The sequence below is a fragment of the Mus caroli genome, chromosome 12, assembly GCF_900094665.2.
Source record: "Mus caroli chromosome 12, CAROLI_EIJ_v1.1, whole genome shotgun sequence".
Lineage (NCBI taxonomy): Eukaryota > Metazoa > Chordata > Mammalia > Rodentia > Muridae > Mus > Mus caroli.
In genome coordinates this window covers 73,152,567-73,162,167 of record NC_034581.1, presented here as the reverse complement: position 1 = coordinate 73,162,167, position 9,601 = coordinate 73,152,567, and the positions used below count along the sequence as shown (strand labels likewise).

The 9,601-nt window shown below is 37.7% G+C and overlaps 1 protein-coding gene across 12 annotated transcripts in view; it reads right to left on the bottom strand.

The window, feature by feature from the left end:
- Positions 1-9,601, bottom strand: part of Fam71d (family with sequence similarity 71 member D) — a 39,725-nt gene that overhangs the window by 27,075 nt on the left and 3,049 nt on the right. For 9 of the 12 annotated variants that reach the window (XR_002379408.2, XR_002379409.2, XR_002379410.2 and 6 more), the window contains exons 2-4: positions 7,422-7,626; positions 5,534-5,638; positions 4,213-4,278 (exon numbers count right to left, since the gene is read on the bottom strand). The gene's annotated coding sequence lies outside the window, so the exon portion shown is untranslated. The remainder of the gene's footprint in view (positions 1-4,212; positions 4,279-5,533; positions 5,639-7,421; positions 7,627-9,601) is intronic. The other 3 variants (XM_021179766.2, XM_021179764.2, XM_021179765.2) reach the window with 3 other exon arrangements.

Here is a 9,601-nt window from a genome sequence, read left to right as displayed (position 1 = left end):
TGATGAACAGCAATGTGGAAATGTAAGCTGAATAAACCCTTTCCTCCCCAACTGCTTCTTGGTCATGATGTTTGTGCAGGAATAGAAACCCTGACTAAGACAGATAATATATGGAAAACACCAATACAAGGAGGGAAACTACACCCTAGAAAAAGCAAGAAGTAATTTTTCAACAAACCCAAAAGAAGATAGACACACAAAGATACTTCCACCTCTAACAACAAAAAAAGACATAGACTAACAGACTGGATACATAAACAGGACCCAGCATTTTACTGCATACAGGAAACACACCTCAGTGAGAAAGACAGACACTATCTCAGAGTAAAAGGTTGGAAAACAATTTTCCAAGCAAATGGTCCTGAGAAACAAGCTGGAGTAGCCATTCTAATATCAAATAAAGTAAAATTTCACCCAAAAGTTATCAAAAACAATATAAGGAGGGACACTTCATACCAGTCAAAGGAAAAATCTACCAAGAAGAACTCTCAAATCTGAACATCTATGATCCAAATGCAAGGGCACCCACATTCATAAAAGAAACTTTACTAAAGCTCAAAGCACACATTACACCCCACACAATAATAGTGGGAGACTTCAACACTCTACTATCAGCAATGGACAGATCATAGAAATAAAACAGAGACAGTGAAACTAACAGAGGTTATGAACCAAATGGATCTAACAGATATTTATAGAACATTTTATCCTAAATCAAAAGAATATACCTTCTCAGCACCTCACGGTACCTTCTCCAAAATTGACCATATAATTTGTCACAAATCAGGCTTCAACAGATACAAGAAGATTGACATAACCCCATGCACCCTATCAGATCACCGTAGACTAAGTCTGATCTTAAATACCAACAAATACAATGGAAAGCACACATACACATGGAAGCTGAACAACTCTCTACTCGATAACTTGGTTGAGGAAGAAATAAAGAAATTAAAGGCTTTTTAGAATTTAATGAAAATGAAGACACATCATACCAAAACTTATGGGACACAATGAAAGCAGTGGTAAGAGGAAAACTCATAGTTCTAAGTGCCTCCAAAAAGAAACTGAAGAGAGCTTACACTAGCAGCTTGACAGCACACCTGAAAGCTCTAGAGCAAAAAGAAGCAAATACACCCAAGAGGAGTAGATGGCAGGAAATAATCAAACTCAGGGCTGAAATCAACCAAATAGAAACAAAAAGAACTATACTTAGCATCAACAGAAGCAGGGGCTGGTTGTTTGAGAAAATCAACAAGATAGAGAAATCAACCAATATTAACAAGAAGAACTATACAAAAAAAATCAACAGAAGCAGGGGTTGGTTCTTTGAGAAAATCAACAAGATAGAGAAACCCTTAACCAGACTAACCAGAGGGCACAGAGACAGTATCCAAATTAATAAAATCAGAAATGAAAAGGGAGACATAACAATGAACTATATCTGAAAATAATTATTCTGTTTGTCGAATATTAACAGTTGAAAATATTAAAATCAGGTTCTACAATATCACGGAAATATTGATAGTTTTCTCACTGTGCTTGAGATTAGTATTTTCTTAATGTTTAACTTCAAAGGATTTTTTTGCTATTTTGAAATGTTTAAAATATACTCACTTGCTATGCACACTCCAGTGAAGTCTGCTTGGCAGGCTGAGAGGCCTAGAAGCACTCACGAGGCAAAGAGTTTTAAGGAAACTCAACCTCCTGGAACCTTGGCATTCTCATAACCCGTATAATCCTACCCTATCCCCACGTTAGTCTGGTGTATGGATGCACGTGCTCTCTTTTAGTATTATTTTATTATAAGTGCCTTTAAAGATTGAATTCTGACATAACTAAGCCTTCGCCAGTGTTCCAACGTCCTTGAAAGAAAATCCTTGAAGCTGACAAACTTGGAATTCAGTAAGAAGGTTATCTATTCAGTAACATTCAAATTTACTTCTGGTAGAGCAGAGAGTAAATTCAAATTTACTCTCTGGTAGAGATGAAACTAATTAGGCATTACAAAGAACGGAGCTAGAATAGCTCAGGGCTAGTCTGCAGAGTGATTACTTAGGACAATAGCCAGTCTCACCCAAACAAGGGGATACATAATGGCCTAGCTAGTAGGTGGGTTTACCATGAAAGAGTTAGGGTATTTCCCACTGAGACAGGGATCTTCTCTACAGCCAGGTATAGCAGGCTACATTGCATATTAGAAGCAAGTTGGTGAATTCTTCTGACAAATGGAGATTCTCCACAGATACTTAAAAGAACAGACAAGTTACACTCATACAAGAGTTTATCAAGCCCTAGGAAATAGGGGGGTTGTGGTATTGCATTATTCATGAGAAGGTCTGCTAGAGCAGAACCTCCTGGTGCTAGCTTTCACAAGGCTCAAAGGAGTAGCACAAATTGTGACTAGGGTGTGAAATCCTTACCTGTCATTAGCTAACCCTAGGCAGGGCTGTTTTATCTTTACTGTAAATATTACCTGGTTCCTGTAAGTCCTTTTGAAGTCATTGCTTTGTTTTGTGTCATGTAACTTTGCCTGCTGTGACATCCTACCCCTTTGTTTTCTGTATTATATAAGACTTTGTTTTCTGTATTATATAAGACTGGTGTTCACTTTGTGACAATACAATCAGATTCTACACAATCTTTTGTGTCACTTCTGTTTGTCATTCACTGACTCCTTATCCACCAGCAACTAGAGACCCGTTCTATGCAGACAGGGACCAAAAAGGGTCTGCAGCACTTACTGATAAAATAATTTCTCTTCTAGAAGCACTGATAATCTTTTTTAAGTAAACTGATTGTTAGACAGTGTACACAGATACATAATGTGTTTTAAATACTCTCCCATTATGTCAGGTGGTACCATATAAGGGCTTTTGAATATATTTCTTAATGACTTATTTTTAATATTTCATGCTCTTTTACTATGTTTAATTCCCAGAGAATATTTTGTATGGTATGAAACCATTTAGTATTCAACATTAGATATAGGATCCTCAGTTATAGAGAGTATTAAATATTCATTAATGATATTTTTAGGGTATGAAAGGATATGAGTATAAAAGTTGAACAAATTTTTTTGTGTATTGATTCTAAAAATACTCAATATTATTAATATGTTTGATGTATACAATGTATTTAAATAATAAAAAATTTTAAGAAAAAAAAAAGGATAAACACAGTCAAGATGAGGCAGAGATGGAAGAGATTGAAAGAATGAAATAACCCAGAAGTTAACCACTGTGCCATGGACCCAACACATCAGTCCATAGCAGCTAACCTGCGAAAAATAATGAGACTCTCAAAAAAAAAGTGTATTCAGAAGAAAACTAAAACAAAATAAAAACAACAACAACAAAAACAAAGACAATCTCCACCATCACTTAAAATAGAGATGATAAGAAATAACTAAAAATTAGTTAGTGCTTTATAGGGTAAGTAATAGAGACTTTGCATGCTCCATCTCATTTAATTGAGACTACACTTATAGACCACACAGTTAAGGCTTAAAAAGGGAAAGTAACTTTGCCATCATCAGTTTGTACTTGGTAAGCTATGACTCAGACCCTTATATCCTGCCTAGGTGCTTTTGGCTGTTACTCAAAGTCAATTCTGTGCTTACATGCTTGAAAAGATAGATATGGGAGCTGTCAAGAATGAGAGAGCTTGGGATAGTAGGAAAAAAGGAAATAGGACCAGAGCAAATAAGACAGAAAATATCCTGTTTTCTTCCTGTTCCCTTTTCGTCTTAAACAATTTGGTCCTGATGTATTTGCAGGCAGCGAAGTAGGAGAAGGGGTGGGAATGCATCCCAAAGCCCGAGAAAGGAAGAGTAGTTCCAGGTCATTTGTCACCACCTACCAGCTCATGCTCTCAGTTCACATGTCTCTAATCTAGAAAAGTTAGTTAAGGGGCTGGTGAGTAAAGACACTTGCTGTCAGGCATGGCAGCCTGAGTTTTACCCTTAGCATCTATATGGTATAAGGAGAGAACCAACTTCTACTAGTAGTGTTCTGGCTTTCTGCACATAAATAAATAAAAGATTTTAAAGTTGATCATTGTGGAAAGTATGTTGGCACATGGAATCTTCAGAAGAAAGGGAGAGCTAGTGAAGTAGAGTAGGTGGGAGGGATGTGGGGAGAACAGGAGGAGGAAGAGGGCCATGTGACCATGCAACTCACGGTCTCATCCATGAGGGCCATCAGATCTTACCTCAGCTCAAGGCCAATGAAGTTTGTGACTCACTTCAGTTTGGGCTTCCTCCTTTTCATGATGTAGCTTTTGTGACAAATACAAATACAGAAAACAAGGGATTATACACTGGGCGCTAATGTCATTTCAATACATTCTGTTTCATAGGTTGAGGTCTAGAGTCTTGTAACTAAAACAGATGGGTTTTATGGTTTAGATGTTAAGTGTCCTTAATAGGATCATGTATTAGAGGCTTAAAGATTGCACCATGAAAGCTTTGATCAATGAGTTCATTCACCAGTGAATTTATAGATGGCATTTCTGTGAAGTGGTGACAACTTTTAGAAGTAGGGCCAACTAGATGGAATAGACCACAGGGGACACATTAGGGAGTGCTCTTGTCCTGGGGGTCTTTCTTGTTCTTTTTTCTAACTACCATGAGAGGTGAGCATCTTTGCCCCATTATCACTACCATGTCTGGGAGTTGTCAGAATGGGGTATTTGAATCCAGTTACTACTGCTGTTTCTCATCTACTGTGGTCTTCTTTGCATCTGTGTGCATATATGCATTATTTGCTTATGTATGTGTTCATGTGTTCATGCATACAAGAAGGTATGTACATATGACAGGGTTTCTCACTGAAGGTGGGGCTCACTGATTCAGCTACACTGTCTTGTCAGCAAGCCTTAGCACAGCGGTTTTCAACCTTCCTAATGGTGCGACCTTTTAATACAGTTCCTCATGTTGTGGTGACCTCCAGCCATATAATTATTTTGTTGCTACTTTGTAACTATAATTTTGCTACTGCTATGGATTATAATGTAAATATCTGGTATGCAGGCTATCTGATATGTGTCCACTCTCCAAAGGGGTCCTGACCCACAGGTTGAGAAACACTCCCTTAGGCTCCTCTCTTCCTGTCTCTGTCTCCCTGGTACTGGGATTACAGGTACATGCCACTATGCCTGGCTCTTTACATGTGTTCTGGGGCTCTGAACTCAGATCTTCATGCTTTGTGTGTGGCAAGTGCTTGACTGACTTAGCCCTCCTAGACATCTCATCATGGGATTATATGACTGGAATCCAAACTAATAATTGGTGTGACACTTCCTGTTTAGCCAAGGAAGGTACAAGGTGACAAGGCAAAGGAAGTAATACAGATTGTGCTAACTCGGTTGTACTTAGCGGCCATTAAAATTGTGTTCCTACGGCTACTTGAAGCTTTTTGTTGACACTTTCTGTTAAGATTAAGAAAGCCTAGTACAAAACTATCAGAATTATCAGAGACTTGGAAGGTCTCAGAGTAAGTGAGGTGGCTTAGCCACTAAAGATGTTGACCACCTGAGTTGATTCCTGGGATCCTCATGGTAGAAGAAGAAAATTGACACCCACAAGTTTTCTTCTTATCCCTGTATGTACACCATGGTGAGTGTATATACACACAACCTGCATTAAATAATAAAACATTTTAAATGTGAAGATGATAGCACAGAAGAGCAATGAATAAATACTGGGTGCGGAAATTCAAAGTAAGTATTGGACTGCATAAGTACTATTTTTTCCTTTTCTTTTTCTTTTTCCTTTTCTTTTTGTGGCTTATAGTATTTTACAATATCTTAGACTTTAAATGCAGCACTCAACTCTTGCTTATTTAGAGTTGGATGAGAATACACATCTATGAAATAAAATCATCCCAAGAAAGTGAAAACATCACTTGTTAGAGGTATGTCTTATATTTGTATTTACTTACTTATCAATAGATTACATTGCCACTAGGACCAGGAATGTCCTTCCCCAGTGCAGTCACTGTGGCCTCTATGATCCCCTTAGTTTAAGGAGAAAGGCTCTATTGATGGCTCAATGGATGTGTGGTTGCTTACAATCTTTAGCACCTGGGCAAAAAGCTGGCCATAACATGGGGTTATATTGTTATAACCCCAGTGTTGGGAGTCAAAGACAGGAAGATTTCCAGAGATTGCTGGCTAGCTAGCTTAGCTAAAATGGCAAGCTTCTGGTTCAGTGAGAAATCCTGTCTTAAAGGGACAAGGTAGAGAGAGATGTAGAGGAAGACACCTGACTTCTTCTCTAACATCTGCATGCACATACATATACTTAGACACCCATAAATCCACATGCTTATCACACAGACACATGTACACACACACACACACACACACACACACACACGTAAAATTGAAAATCAATTTTAAAGCAACCCTACTTGATAGATGATATCCCAGAGGAACAGGCTTATCTAGGAATTCAGGACACAGAGAGGGGACAGAGGAAAGAGAACTGGGAGGCAGCCATAAATGAGTCTTGCCTCTTCAAAAAACCAAAGTGAGGTCAGCAATAGAGCAGCAAATGCCAGCCTCATTTACCATCTTTGAAATCAAGCTTTTTTTTTTCTTGGTTATTGTTGTTTGTTAAATTTTCACAAATCAATGCCTTTTTCTTTATTATTGTTACATGAATATGAAATATAAATAGATGAATAAATATGTTGCAAAGTCTGTGTAAATGTTGCTTGTATGCACATACTTTTAGGGCTGAGCACATGATATTGGATAACCAGTTAGGAAGCTCATCCCCTGGGAAGGCTATCCTCCCTCTCTCAGTAGTCATTAATGTAGCTCTTCGTCTTGGGGTGGGGCTCCATGAAATTTCCCACAAACAGATCGGCATGTCAACTAGTATTGCCATTGTTCTGCTCTTGTTTAGAAAGAGCTATGTTGTTGAGAGTTCATGGGTGTAGTTTTCTTGTCATATCCAGAAGATACAGTCTCAAAGCAGATTGCATGGTCTTTGGCTACTCCCTCTTGCAAGATGTTCCCTGAACATTAGGTGTAAAGATTGTTTTGTAGATGCATCGACTGAGGTGGGAATGGGTACCCTATGGCCGGGTGTTTTCTCCACTTAGACTAGTTGTGGTTTTCTGTAATGGTCTGCATGTGCTAAAAAGGAATTTCTTGGATGTGGGCTGAGAGGTACACTGATCTGTGGTGATAAGGATAAGGACTTAAATGCAGTTAATACATACTCATTTAGGAAAGAGGTAGTAGTGTAGGTTCTTCTTGCAGATCCATGACTTCACTAATCATGAATAGTTTGATACATTTGCAATCCTAGCTGATTTCCTTCCTATTGACCAGGCCTTAAGTTCCAGTTAGACATTTGTTGATTACTGCTAAGATATTAGTGCCACTATTGTACCTTTAGGATATCTTACCATGCTAGTCATTGTGGTTCATAGACATCACTGATGGTAATACTATTGATTGTTATCCTCCCTTGAAAGCTTGCATATATAGCACCTTCTGCCACTAGGAAAGCTAGTCTTCAGGGCAGGGTTTGGGTTAGGTCCAGTTGGAGTCTTCTGAGTCCTGTATCCAACGTGCTTGGTATATTCAGCAACAGGGGCTTACCTTCAACTTCTGAGAGACAACCAAGGACAATAGCAATAGTCTATTATTTTAGGAGAATCTTGGACTCCCCAGACCAACAACTGGTACAGAGGTTATCATACCCAGTACTGGGGGTTTTGTTAGTTTTTGCATCTTCTTGGGGAGCATCCTATGTGGCATGACTCCATTTAAAACACAGACATATACACAAACACACACACACACACACACACTAAAACGCACACATGCATTGCATTTTTTTTTTTAGGAAAATATGATTCTCTATGTTTTTTCTCAAACATCCCTAATATTATTTTTTAATACCATTAAAAATAGATTTTATGTATATGAGTGTTTTGCCTACACATATGTATATACACCATGTGCATGCCTTATGCCTATAAAGGTCAGAAGAGGGCATTGGATACCCTGGAGTTGTGAGCCACAACACCAATCAAACCCAGGCAACCAAACCCAGGTCCCATGCAAGAGCAACAAGAGCTCTTAACTACAGAGCCATTTCTCTAGCTAGAATTTTGACTAGTTTTATTGTGGGCTGTTATTTGATACTATCTGCAACCTGTATTCTACAACCTCTTCAATAAGACTAATGGGATGACAAAGGAATGGCCTCTGAAGACAGTTTGGCCTCCCTCCCCAATACTAGTGCACACTATTTACGAGGGACACTCTCAGTACTTGGAGATGCAGTAAGATTTTGGCCTCCAGTTTTACAAATAGGTCTTTACTTAGTTACAAATGGTAATAAAATTTTCTCCATAACATTAAGTATTGAAAAGTAGTAGTTAGCAATCACAGTGCAGAGCTATTTGGAGCATCATAATCTCATGTAAGATATGCCCAACGTAATGACCCCTAGAAATAGAGGACTGAGAAGTGATTTTCCCTTAAAGACAATCAGATGGTTTAGGGTTCTACTCCTATACATTTCCTATACTCTATTATGCTTCCTTGTGGTGGGGTTACCTTGCAAGAGAAACCTGGCCTCTTAGCCATAGCCTTTGCCAAGTATTCATTTTGGTGGTTTGAAACAACTTTTTGTTTTGCCATTAGATTGGTGTAATCCTAGCACTACTGAGAAGGGTGCAGAGGGAACATGAGCACATGGCCAGCCTGGGCTACTGTAAGACTTTGTTACAAAATAACCAAAAAATTTCCAGAATATTTCTAAATTGTATGGAATTCAATGCTAATGATGGTTTTATTTTCATAATAGTTTTATCTCTAGATAACTTTGTTATCATTTTTGAGGGATGATTTCCACATTGATAATCTCCTGAATTCAAGGTTTCCTTAACGTTCCTGAGGTTGGGATTGCAGACACATCCCTGTGCACTGCTTGTATTAGTTTTAAGAATGGCTGATTTAAAGGTTACAAATGCAATGACTTTTAGTATATTACAGTTTGTCACAATTACTATAATTTAATTTAGAAAAATGTCATCATTATTTATGGTATCATTAGTATGGTATTATTTATTATTTTTAGTAAATATAAGTGAAATATGAATCATGCCTCTATGTCTGTGGTATATCATCTGTGGTCACTGCTTGCCAAAGGGTTGGGGTGACCACAGTCTTTCTGTTGACAGTCTGGGACAGAGAGTTTTGACCAGTAAAATCTGCAACATTATTCATGATCATGGGCTACTCATTTATAGATTTCAAAAGCATTTTAAACAATAAAATAAACCTAGTTAAATAAATTATTTGCTAGAGTTCAAAAGTATCATTTTATTGACATTATAGTTGTGGAAATCTAGAATATAAAACAAAAATAAACATTAACATTAGAGTTTAAGCATGTTAACCACTGGTTAATGTATATAATTCTAATACCCTTGTGCTAAGTAATGTGTAATTAAAACAGAGCAGGTGACTAGAGGTCACTGTGAATGCTTCATGGATGTACAGACTCATCTGTTCTAATTTTCTCTTCTTTTTTTTTTTTTTTTTTTTTTTTTTTTTTTTTTTTTTTTTTTTT